The 13,569-nt window shown below is 50.3% G+C and overlaps 1 non-coding gene across 1 annotated transcript; it reads left to right on the forward strand.

The window, feature by feature from the left end:
- The first annotated feature begins 11,508 nt into the window (after positions 1-11,508).
- On the forward strand, positions 11,509-11,585 carry Trnat-cgu (transfer RNA threonine (anticodon CGU)). Its single transcript has one exon. It is a non-coding gene; the product is annotated as a tRNA-Thr (tRNA).
- Positions 11,586-13,569: the final 1,984 nt, after the last annotated feature.

Below are 13,569 nucleotides of genomic sequence, written 5' to 3' on the forward strand. Positions count from 1 at the left end.
TGCTGATACAGGGCGTGAGTGCATCCTATTGGTCTCCCTTTCACATCACGGATGTGATGCTTCCAGGTGAGCCTGTGGTCTAGGGTGACCCCTAGGTATTTCGCCGTCCCACTCCATGGGATAGGTTCTCCCAGGATTTCGACTGGCGTAAGTCCTGGCGGCAGAAGTCTTCAGCTGAAGACAACTGCCTGGCTCTTCGTGGCGTTAAATTTCAGCCGCCATTTTGTTGCACTGCGAGTTAACAGGGCCGTACCATCCGCGTACAGCGCCAGCTCAACTCCTGCCAGTTTCGGGGTGTCGGCAGTGTACAGGGAGTACAGCGAGGGGCCGAGTACCGACCCCTGCGGCACCCCTGCATCTATCTGCCGGTCTGTGGACGTACCGTCGTCAGCCCTCACGTGGAAGATCCGTTCAGACAGGTACGACTGCAGTAGCATCATGTGGGACGTCGGTATCCTTTGTTCAAAAAATTTGAACTCGAGACCGTCGTGCCACACCGAGTCAAACGCTCGGAAGTCGTCGAGGAACACTGCCCCAAGGTATTCCCTTGTTTCCAGTGCCCTCATCGCCGTTTTCTACCACCCGCAGGAGTTGGTGGGAAGTGGCATGTTCTTCTCGATAACCGAACTGCTCATCCGGGATGATGTCCTCCTGGGTGACGTGTCGCATCAGTCTTCTCGCGTCAGCCTCTCGAAAACCTTCGAGAGGGAAGGGAGCGGACTGATGGATCGGTAGCTGGATGCCTGGCGCAGGTCCTTGCCGGATTTCAGTATGGCCACCACCTCCGCGTGTTTTCACGCAGAGGGGTAGACACCTGATCGGAGGATCTCGTTGAAAACATCGGCAAGTTGCCGGTGTAATCCCGGCGGAAGGTTCTTCAGCAGGGGGTTTGTGACGCCATCACTGCCTCCAGCCTTCTTGGGGTTCAGGTGATCCACATGAGTTCCAAAAGAAATCCGTTGGAATTCGATTACTCGATAAATAGTACAATTCTCAAGGCTGTCAATTCAACTAAGTACCTGGGTGTTAAAATTACGAACAACATCAGTTGGAAGGCGAGCCAAAGGTTGCGTTTCATTGGCAGGACATTTAGAAGATGCAACAAGTCCACTAAAGAGACAGCTTACGCTACACTTGTTCGTCCTCTGTTAGAATATTGCTGCGCGGTGTGGGATCCTTACCAGGTGGGATTGGCGGAGGACATCGGCAAGGTGCAAAAAAGGGCAGCTCGTTTTGTATTGTCACGTTATAGGGGAGAGACTGTGGCAGATATGATACACGAGTTGGGATGGAAGTCATTACAGCATAGACGTTTTTCGTCGCGGCGAGATCTAAAGTTTAAGTCACCAACTTTCTCTTCCGAATGCGAAAATATTTTGTTGAGCCCAACCTAAATAGGTAAGAGAAATCAGAGCTCGAACAGAAAGGTTCAGGTGTTCGTTTTTCCCGCGCGCTGTTCGGGAGTGTAATGGTGCAGAGACAGTATGATTGTGGTTCGATGAACCCTCTGCCAAGCACTTAAATGTGAATTGCAGAGTAGTCATGTAGATGTAGATGTAGAAGCTGCACAGCATCTTCATCTGCTGGTTGGAGTATTCTTCGGCTGAAGAATGCTGGGGCGGCGTCTGCCCCTACCTCTGCGAGGTTTGGCGCGTCCTCGAGCAGCTCGAGGGCTTTCTTCTGAAAGCGCTCGGCGTCGAGTCTGCGATAGCTCGGACGGCTCTCTGGAAGAGAAGCTCCGACCACGTCGAGGCCAAAAATGCCCGGACGTGGTCGGAGGACAGGACGTTACGCGTTTCGGCGATCGCGAAGTGCCCGATGCCCTTGAGAAGAGCAATATCAAGCACGTCCGGTTATCCCCGCACAGGGAACATCGTTGGCACTTGGCCCCACGGTGATCGCACCGTTACGGTGAACAGCGCGAGATCCATTCGGTGTGTTTCGTATTGAAATGTCCGGCAACGAAAGCTCGCCCCTCGAACGACAGCAGGGCGTCGAAGTCGGCTTCGTCTAGCGGTCTGCCAGGCTGCCAGTACACCGACACGAAAATACACTCCTGGAAATGGAAAAAAGAACACATTGACACCTGTGTGTCAGACCCACCATACTTGCTCCGGACACTGCGAGAGGGCTGTACAAGCAATGATCACACGCACGGCACAGCGGACACACCAGGAACCGCGGTGTTGGCCGTCGAATGGCGCTAGCTGCGCAGCATTTGTGCATCGCCGTCGTCAGTGTCAGCCAGTTTGGCGCGGCATACGGAGCTCCATCGCAGTCTTTAACACTGGTAGCACGCCGCGACAGCGTGGACGTGAACCGTATGTGCAGTTGACGGACTTTGAGCGAGGGCGTATTGTGGGCATGCGGGAGGCCGGGTGAACGTACCGCCGAATTTGCTCAACACGTGGGGCGTGAGGTCTTCACAGTACATCGATGTTGTCGCCAGTGGGCGGTGGAAGGTGCACGTGCCCGTCGACCTGGGACCGGACCGCAGCGACGCACGGATGCACGCCAAGACCGTAGGATCCTACACAGTGCCGTAGGGGACCGCACCGCCACTTCCCAGCAAATTGAGGGAACTGTTGCTCATGGGGTACCGGCGAGGACCTTTCGCAACCGTCTCCATGAAGCTGGGCTACGGTCCCGCACACCGTTAGGCCGTCTTCCGCTCACGCCCCAACATCGTGCAGCCCGCCTCCAGTGGTGTCGCGACAGGCGTGAATGGAGGGACGAACGGAGACGTGTCGTCTTCAGCGATGAGAGTCGCTTCTGCCTTGGTACCAATGATGGTCGTATGCGTGTTTGGCGCCGTGCAGGTGAGCGCCACAATGAGGACTGCATACGACCGAGGCACACAGGGCCCAACACCCGGCATCATGGTGTGGGGAGCAATGTCCTACACTGGCCGTACACATCTGGTGATCGTCGAGGGGACACTGAATAGTGCACGGTACATCCAAACCGTCATCGAACCCATCGTTCTACCATTCCTAGACCGGCAAGGGAACTTGCTGTTCCAACAGGACAACGCACGTCCGCATGTATCCCGTGCCACCCAACGTGCTCTAGAAGGTGTAAGTCAACTACCCTGGCCAGCAAGATCTCCGGATCTGTCCCCCATTGAGCATGTTTGGGACTGGATGAAGCGTCGTCTCATGCGGTCTGCACGTCCAGCACGAACGCTGGTCCAACTGAGGCGCCACGTGGAGATGGCATGGCAAGCCGTTCCACAGGACTACATCCAGCATCTCTACGATCGTCTCCATGGGAGAATAGCAGCCTGTATTGCTGCGAAAGGTGGATATACACTGTACTAGTGCCGACTTTGTGCATGCTCTGTTGCGTGTGTCTATGTGCCTGTGGTTCTGTCAGTGTGATCATGTGATGTATCTGACCCCAGGAATGTGTCAATAAAGTTTCCCCTTCCTGGGACAATGAATTCACGGTGTTCTTATTTCAATTTCCAGGAGTGTAATTTTTCCGGCGGTGGTGTCCACGGCCACTCCTGTGGCCTCCAGCGCATTAAGCGCCGGCAGCTGGACTCGGTGGCAGCGCAGTGACTTCCTCACGTAGATGGCAGTGCCGCCCCCTTGGGTGGCGCTGTCATCTCGATAGCAGCAAAAATTTGCTGCTCGCACGTCGACCCCGGGTTTGAGGAAGGTCTGCTGAACAAGGCAGATGTCGACCGCCTCGTCCCGAAGGAATTGCCGAAATTCGCCCTGCTGGGGGTGGAGGTCCCTAGCGTTGAACGTACAAATAAAGCACTCCGTTCAGGCCACAAATGGCCCATCGGGACCATCCGACAGCCGTGTCATTCTCAGGGGAGGATACGGATAGGAGGGGCGTGTGGTCAGCACACCGCTCTCCCGGTCGTTATGGTGGTTTCCTGTGACCGGAGCCGCTACTATTCGGTCGAGTAGCTCCTCAATTGGCATCACGAGGCTGAGTACACCCCGAAAAATGGCAGTTAAACAGAGAACCGACTCGTGGCGATAACTTATTAGACCTTCTGGTGACAAACAGACCCGAACTATTTGAAACAGTTAATGCAGAACAGGGAATCAGTGCTCATAAAGCGGTCACTGCATCGATGATTTCAGCCTTAAATAGAAATATTAAAAAAGGTAGGAAGATTTTTCTGTTTAGCAAAAGTGACAAAAAGCAGATTTCAGAGTACTTGATGGCTCAACACAAAAGTTTTGCCTCAAGTACAGATAGTGTTGAGGATCAGTGGACAAAGTTCAAAACCATCGTACAATATGCGTTAGATGGGTATGTGCCAAGCAAGATCGTAAGAGATGGAAAAGAGACACCGTGGTACAACAACCGAGTTAGAAAACTGCTACGGAAGCAAAGGGAACTTCACAGCAAACATAAACATAGCCAAAGCCTTGCAGACAAACAAAAAATACGCGAAGCGAAATGAAGTGTGAGGAGGGCTATGCGAGAGGCGGTAATTAATTCGAAAGTAAAGTTATATGTACTGACTTGGCAGAAAATCCTAAGAAATTTTGGTCTTATCTCAAAGCAGTAGGTGCATCAAAACAAAATGTCCAGACACTCTGTGACCAAAATGGTACTGAAACAGAGGATGACAGACTAAAGGCCGAAATAATAAATGTCTTCTTCCAAAGCTGTTTCACAGAGGAAGACGATGACAGACTAAAGGCAGAATTACTAAATGTCTTCTTCCAAAGCTGTTTCACAGAGGAAGACTGCACTGTAGTTCCTTCTCTAGATTGTCACACAGATGACGAAATGGTAGATATCGAAATAGACGACAGAGGGATAGAGAAACAGTTAAAATTCCTCAAAAGAGGAAAGGCCGCTGGACCTGATGGGATACCAGTTCGATTTTACACAGAGTACGAGAAGGAACTTGCCCCCTTCTTGCAGCCTCTAGAAGAGCGAAGCGTTGCAAAGGATTGGAAAAGGGCACAGGTCATCCCCGTTTTCAAGAAGGGACGTCGAACAGATGTGCAGAACTATAGACCTATATCTCTAACGTCGATCAGTTGTAGAATTTTGGAACACGTATTATGTTCGAGTATAATGACTTTTCTGGAGACTAGAAATCTACTCTGTAGGAATCAGCATGGGTTTCGAAAAAGACGGTCGTGTGAAACCCAGCTCGCGCTATTCGTCCACGAGACTCAGAGGGCCTTAGACACGGGTTCACAGGTAGATGCCGTGTTTCTTGACTTCCGCAAGGCGTTTGACACAGTTCCCCACAGTCGTTTAATGAACGAAGTAAGAGCATATGGACTATCAGACCAATTGTGTGATTGGATTGAGGAGTTCCTAGATAACAGAACACAGCATGTCATTCTCAATGGAGAGACGTCTTCCGAAGTAAGAGTGATTTCAGGTGTGCCGCAGGGGAGCGTCATAGGACCGTTGCTATTCACAATACACACTCCTGGAAATTGAAATAAGAACACCGTGAATTCATTGTCCCAGGAAGGGGAAACTTTATTGACACATTCCTGGGGTCAGATACATCACATGATCACACTGACAGAACCACAGGCACATAGACACAGGCAACAGAGCATGCACAATGTCGGCACTACTACAGTGTATATCCACCTTTCGCAGCAATGCAGGCTGCTATTCTCCCATGGAGACGATCGTAGAGATGCTGGATGTAGTCCTGTGGAACAGCTTGCCATGCCATTTCCACCTGGCGCCTCAGTTGGACCAGCGTTCTTGCTGGACGTGCAGATCGCGTGAGACGACGCTTCATCCAGTCCCAAACATGCTCAATGGGGGACAGATCCGGAGATCTTGCTGGCCAGGGTAGTTGACTTACACCTTCTAGAGCACGTTGGGTGGCACGGGATACATACGGACGTGCATTGTCTTGTTGGAACAGCAAGTTCCCTAGGCCGGTCTAGGAATGGTAGAACGATGGGTTCGATGAAGGTTTGGATGTACCGTGCACTATTCAGTGTCCCCTCGACGATCACCAGACGTGTACGGCCAGTGTAGGAGATCGCTCCCCACACCATGATGCCGGGTGTTGGCCCTGTGTGCCTCGGTCGTATGCAGTCCTCATTGTGGCGCTCACCTGCACGGCGCCAAACACGCATACCACCATCATTGGCACCAAGGCCGAAGCGAATCTCATCGCTGAAGACGACACGTCTCCATTCGTCCCTCCATTCACGCCTGTCGCGACACCACTGGGGGCGGGCTGCACGATGTTGGGGCGTGAGCGGAAGACGGCCTAACGGTGTGCGGGACCGTAGCCCAGCTTCATGGAGACGGTTGCGAATGGTCCTCGCCGATACCCCAGGAGCAACAGTGTCCCTAATTTGCTGGGAAGTGGCGGTGCGGTCCCCTACGGCACTGTGTAGGATCCTACGGTCTTGGCGTGCATCCGTGCGTCGCTGCGGTCCGGTGCCAGGTCGACGGGCACGTGCACCTTCCGCCGACCACTGGTGACAACATCGACATCCCACTATACGCCCTCGCTCAAAGTCCGTCAACTGCACATACGGTTCACGTCCACGCTGTTGCGGCATGCTACCAGTGTTAAAGACTGCGATGGAGCTCCGTATGCCACGGCAAACTGGCTGACACTGACGGCGGCGGTGCACAAATGCTGCGCAGCTAGCGCCATTCGACGGCCAACACCGCGGTTCCTGGTGTGTCCGCTGTGCCGTGCGTGTGATCATTGCTTGTACAGCCCTCTCGCAGTGTCCGGAGCAAGTATGGTGTGTCTGACACACCGGTGTCAATGTGTTCTTTTTTCCATTTCCAGGAGTGTACATAAATGACCTGGTGGATGACACCGGAAGTTCACTGAGGCTTTTTGCGTATGATGCTGCGGTGTATCGAGAGTTTGCAACAATGAAAAATTGTACTGAAATGCAGGAGGATCTGCAGCGAATTGACGCATGGTGCAGGGAATGGCAATTGAATCTCAATGTAGGCAAGTGTAATGTGCTGCGAATACATAGAAAGAAAGAGCCCTTATCACCTACCTTCAAAATAGCAGGTCAGCAACTGGAAGCAGTTAATTCCATAAATTATATGGGAGTACGCATTAGGAGTGACTTAAAATGGAATGATCATATAAAGTTGATCGTAGGTAAAGCAGATGCCAGACTGAGATTCGTCCTAAGACTCCTAAGGAAATGCTATCCGAAAACAAAGGAAGTAGGTTACAGTACGCTTGTTCGCCCACTGCTTGAATACTGCTCAACAGTGTGGGATCCGTACCAGATAGGGTTGATAGAAGAGATAGAGAAGATCCAATGGAGAGCAGCGCACTTCGTTACAGGATCATTTAGTAATCGCGAAGGCGTTACGGAAATGATAGATAAACTCCAGTGGAAGACTCTGCAGGAGAGACGCTCAGTAGCTCGGTACGGGCTTTTGTTAAAGTTTCGAGAACATACCTTCACTGAAGAGTCAAGCAGTATATTGCTCCCTCCTACGTATATGTTGCGAAGAGACCATGAGGATAAAATCAGAGAGATTTTAGCCCACACAGAAGCATACCGACAATCCTTCTTTCACGAACAACACGAGATTGGAATAGAAGGGAGAACCGATAAAGGTACTCAGGGTACCCTCCGCCACACAGCGTCAGGTGGCTTGCGGAGTATGGATGTAGATGTAGAACAGCGCATGGCGGCCTGGATGGTCATCCATCCAATCGCCGGCCACGCCCGACAGCGCTTAACTTCGGTGATCTACTGCGGCAAGTCCGTTGCCGAACGTGCAAATGGTTAACCCATAAATATGGTCGTTATCCATTTTAAGGCTGGCTTCTCCCGGCGCTGGCCTGGAGTGCCGCCGTCACTGCCCCCACGAGCACCGGTAGCTGCGCCATCAGCTGGTTGGGCGACCGCAGAAGCGCGGCAGGCTCGGTGGTGTCTTCCTCCGCTGTTTCGGGAAGGTTTGACTCCATCGCGACGTTTCCCGTAGTCGGCAGCTGAGAAGCGTGCTGGGAACGCCCTGCGAGGGCGGCAACCCTCCTTGCAGCCACGGGCGGCGGCAAGCCGAACAGCTCGACTGCAGGCGGTGCCGCCTGCGAAGACAGCTGCGACGCCTGCGGTGCCGGTGCGGCCTCCCCTGCGAGCGGCCGTGGCTTCCCCTTAGCGACGACCGCGAAGCTCCGACTCTGGTTTACGCGACTGGCGCGCTTCTACATCTACATACATACTCCGCAATCCACCATACGGTGCGTGGCGAAAAGTACATCGAACCACAGCTAGCATCTTCTCTCCCTGTTCCACTCCCAAACAGAACGAACGAAAAATCTACATCTACATCTACACCCATACTCCGCAAGCCACCTGACGGTGTGTGGCGGAGGGTACCTTGAGTACCTGTATCGGTTCTCCCTTCTATTCCAGTCTCGTATTGTTCGTGAAAAGAAGGACTGTCGGTATGCTTCTGTGTGGGCTCTAATCTCTCTGATTTTATCCTCATGGTCTCTTCGCGAGATATACGTAGGAGGGTACAATATACTGCTTGACTCCTCGGTGAAGGTGTGTTCTCGAAACTTCAACAAAAGCCCAAACCGAGCTACTGAGCGCCTCTCCTGCAGAGTCTTCCACTGGAGTTTATCTATCATCTGCGTAACGCTTTCGCGATTACTAAATGATCCTGTAACGAAGCGCTCTGATCTCCGTTGGATCTTCTCCATCTCTTTTATCAGCCCTATCTGGTACGGATCCCACACTGTTGACCAGTATTCGACCAGTGGGCGAACAAGCGTACTGTAACCTACTTCCTTTGTTTTCGGATTGCATTTCCTTAGGATTCTTGCAACGAATCTCAGTCTGGCATCTGCTTTACCGATGATCAGCTTTATATGATCATTCCATTTTAAATCGCTCCTAATGGGTATTTTCAGATAATTCATCCAATTAACTGCTTCCAGTTGCTGACCTGCTATTTTGTAGCTAAATGATAAGCGATCTATCTTTCTATGTATTCGCAGCACTTGTCTACATTGAGATTCAATTGCCATTCCCTGCACCATGCGTCAATTCGCTGCAATCCTCCTGCATTTCAGTACAATTTTTCATTGTTGCAAACTCTCGATACACCACAGCATCATCTATCTGCAAAAAGCCTCAGTGAACTTCCCATGTCATCCACAAGGTCATTTAGGTATATTGTGAATAGCAACGGTCCTATGACACTCCCCTGCGGCACACCTGAAATCACTCTTAGCTCAGAAGACTTCTCTCCATTGAGAACCACCTGCTGCGTTCTGTTATCTAGGAACTCTTCAATGCAATCACACAATTGGTGTGATAGTCCATATGCTCTTACTTTGTTCATTAAATGACTGTGGGGAACTGTATCGAACGCCTCGCGGAAGTCAAGAAACACGGCATCTACCTGGGAACCCGTGTCTATGGCGCTCTGAGTCTCGTGGGCGAATAGCGCGAGCTGGGTTTGACACGACCGTCTTTTCCGAAACCCATGCTGATTCCTGCCTATGTGCCTCTGTACGAGCCCTGATCTCTCTTATCTTATGTTTGTGGTCTTTCCGCGAAATGTAAGTTGGCGGCAGTAAAATTGTACTGCAGTCAGCGTCAAATGCTGGTTCTCTAAATTTCCTCAGTAACGATGAGGTGCTCAAGAAGAGATCGTATTAGTGTTTTATACGCGGTCTCCTTTACAGATGAACCACATCTTCCCAAAATTCTACCAATGAACTGAAGACGACTCTCCGCCTTCCCTACAACTGCCATTACACGCTTGTCCCACTTCATATCGCTCTGCAATGTTATGCCCAAATATTTAATCGACGTGACGGTGTCAAGCGCTACACTACTAATGGAGAATTCAAACATTGCGGGATTCTTTTTCCTATTCATCTGCATTAATTTGTATTTCTCTATATTTAGAGTTAGCTGCCATTCTTTATACCAATCACAAATCCTGTCCAAGTCATCTCATATCCTCCTACAGTCACTCAACAACGACACCTTCCCGTACACCACGGCATCATCAGCAAACAGCCGCACATTGCTATCCACCCTATCCAAAAGATCATTTATGTAGATAGAAAACAACAGCGGACCTACCACACTTCCCTGGGGCACTCCAGATGATACCCTCACTTCCGACGAACACTCACACACACTTCCCGCTCTTGAATGCGGCGCATCCTCGACAACAGGCTACGTGGTCCCCGTTTCAGCTGCAGCACTTCGGCCGCTCTTCTTTCTTCTTCGGGCAGTCCCGCGAGTTGTGCTGCTCGGCGCACTTGCGGCAGCGCTCAGGCATCCTGCGATATTTTGCCACGCGGTCCACGCGCTGGCAGTTGAAGCACTGGGCTCGCCTGCCTTTCGCACGGTGTGGCTCGACTTCGTCGAAGTCGGCAATGTTTCCAAACTGAAAAATTTTCCGGTTATCACCGTTGTCAACCAATACCACTAGGAACAGGGGCATGTCCCTGAGGGTCCTGGGTGACCTCGTCAGGCCGACGTGGCGGGTCTGGAAGCCGATTTCCTCCAGCTGCCGCTGTAGGAACGCAGGTTCCATCTTCAGCGGGAGGTGGCGAAAGACCACCTTCAGCTGTTTCCAGAATGAGATTTTCACTCTGCAGCGGAGTGTGCGCTGATATGAAACTTCCTGGCAGATTAAAACTGTGTGCTGGGCCGAGACTCGAACTCGGGACCGTTGCCTTTCGCGGGAAAGTGCTCTACCACCTGAGTTACCGAAGCACGACTCACGGCCCGTGCTCTCAGCTTTACCTAGGCCAGTAACTCGTCTCCTACCTTCTAAACTTTACAGAAGCTCTCCTGCGAATCTTGCAGAACTAGCACTCCTGAAAGAAAGGAGACATGGCTTAGCCACAGCCTGGGGGATGTTTCCAGAATGAGATTTTCACTCTGCAGCGCAGTGTGCGCTGATATGAAACTTCCTGGCAGATTAAAACTGTGTGTCGGACCGAGACTTGAACTCTAGACCTTTGCCTTTCACGGGCAAGTGCTCTACCAACACAGTTTTAATCTGCCAGGAAGTTTCAAATCAGCGCACACTCCGCTGCAGATTGAAAATCTCATCCTGGAAACATCCCCCAGGCTGTGGCTAAGCCATGTCTCCGCAGTATCCCTTCTTTCAGGAGTGCTAGTTCTGCAAGGTTCGCAGGAGAGCTTCTGTTAATTTTTTAAGGTAAGAGACAAGATACTTGCAGAAGTAAAGCTGTGAGTACCGGGCGTGGGTGGTGCTTCGGTTGTTCAGATGGTAGAGCACTTGCCCGCGAAAGGCAAAGGTCCTGAGTTCGAGTCTCGGTCAGGCACACAGTTTTAATCTGTCAGGAAGTTTCATATCAGCGCACACTCCGCTGCAGAGTGAAAATCTCATTCTGGAAACCTCCCCCAGGCTGTGGCTAAGCCATGTCTTCGCAATATCCTTTCTTTCAGGAGTGCTAGTTCTGCAGGTTCGCAGGAGACCTGCTGTAAAGTTTGGAAGGTAGGAGGCGAGGTACTGGCAGAAGTAAAGCTGTGAGGGCGGGGCGTGGGTCGTGCTTGGGTAGCTCAGTTGGTAGAGCACTTGCCCGCGTAAGGCAAAGGTCCCGAGTTCGACTCTCGGCCCGGCACGCAGTTTTAATCTGCCAGGAAGTTTCATACCTTCAGCTGCTTCATCTGCTCCGTGTTCTGCGTAAAGCAATTCCGCTTCTCGGAATACATAAACAAAACACTAAATTAATAAGTTTCTTTTAATTTACATCTATGGTCACAATCTTTTCTGTTTAACATATTACCGGTTTCGGTCTTTAATGACCATCATCATATCTGCAGCAAAAATGGGAAAAATATAAATACACTCCCAAGCTGTATACAGCTTAAGAACAACACATAGAGCATGTTGAAAAGTAGTATTGGAAAAATTTACATTTGTGCGCTTTAAATGTGAAGAGGCATACCTGTTTCATTAAAATAAAGTCCTAATGCACTGCAGCCATAGTGGCATAGTCAACTGTTAAATGCGGAATCAGCACCAGCCTCGTCAAATACATATAAATCACATCACATGCACGAGTCATGTTGTCAGTAAAACTACTGTTTAAAACTAGCTGCCGTACAGTAGCCACAAGATGTTTGTGTAGTAAGTTGACCAGATGTCGCTAATGTCAGCATACATTAGTTTTCAATAATTAATTGAAAAAGTGAAAATAAAAAAGGGGATACAATAGTTAAAATCTGTAATAAGCTTATAAAGTACAAAAAGTGTTACAGTAGTAAAAAGCAATAAACAGAAGAACACGACAAAAGTAATATTGTTAAAAAGACGAAGAGTTAAAAACAGTGGTTTTACTGACAACATGACTCGTCCATGTGATGTGATTTATATGTATTTGACGATGCTGGTGCTGATTCCGCATTTAACAGTTGATTATGCCACTATGGCTGCAGTGCATTAGCACTTGTTTTAATGAGACAGGTATGCCTCTTCACATTTAAAGCGCACAAATGTAAATTTTGTCAATACTACTTTTCAACATGCTCTATGTATCGTTCTTAAGCTGTATACAGCTTGGGAGTGTATTTATATTTTTCCCATTTTTGCTACAGATAAGATGATGGTCATTAAAGACCGAAACCGGTAGTGTGTTAAACAGAAAAGATTGTGACCATAGACGTAAGTTAAAGGAAACTTATTACATATACGAGGCACTGTGTTTTTTCGCGACGATGTCGCAGCTTGTGACACTAAATTAAACTTATATGTACCTGCAAACTGAGCTGATCCTTGTGGATGGGTGACGCTTTAATTTCGCGTCTCATTGCAAGCCGCATGAGTTTCGCCTGGTCCTCTATGCATTCTGCTCTAACATTGTACGTGTCGGTCCCCGCGATCATCTTCCGCGTTTTTACGACTGAGTAGAGCTCTCTCGGCTCGCTATAGCCCTCGCGCCACTGGATGGTAATCAGCGGCGGGCGGCGGGGCGGTTTCGTCGCCGTAGTCGGTGGGGTCCCCTCCCCATCGGTCTCGGCTACTTCCGGCAAATCTGCATACCGGTTTGCAGCCTCAACCTGTTCCGGCGTCACCAGTTCGAACGCCCTGGCTCTCGCTCTGTGGTGCCGGGGAGGGTGCGATGAAACTTTCTTCTACATCTACATCCATACTCCGCTTGCTACCCGACAGTGTGTGGAGGAGGTTACCTTGAGTACCTCTATCGGTTCTCCCTTCTATTCCAGTCTCGTATTGTTGGTGAAAAGAAGAATTGTCGGTATGCCTCTGTGTGGGCTCTAATCTCTCTGATTTTATACCCATGGTCTCTTCGCGAGATATACGTAGGAGGGTACAATATACTGCTTGACTCCTCGGTGAAGGTATGTTCTCGAAACTTCAACAAAAGCCCATACCGAGCTACTGAGCGACTCTCCTGCAGAGTCTTGCATTGGAGTTTATCTATCATCTCCGTAACGCTTTCGCGATTACTAGATGATCCTGTAACGAAGCGCGCTGCTCTCCGTTGGACCTTCTCTATCCCTTCTATCAACCCTATCTGGTACGGATCCCACACTGCTGAGCAGTATTCAAGCAGTGGGCGAACAAGCGTACTGTAACCTACTTCCTTTG

Source organism: Schistocerca gregaria, chromosome 9 (assembly GCF_023897955.1).
Source record: "Schistocerca gregaria isolate iqSchGreg1 chromosome 9, iqSchGreg1.2, whole genome shotgun sequence".
Taxonomy (NCBI): Eukaryota; Metazoa; Arthropoda; class Insecta; order Orthoptera; family Acrididae; genus Schistocerca; species Schistocerca gregaria.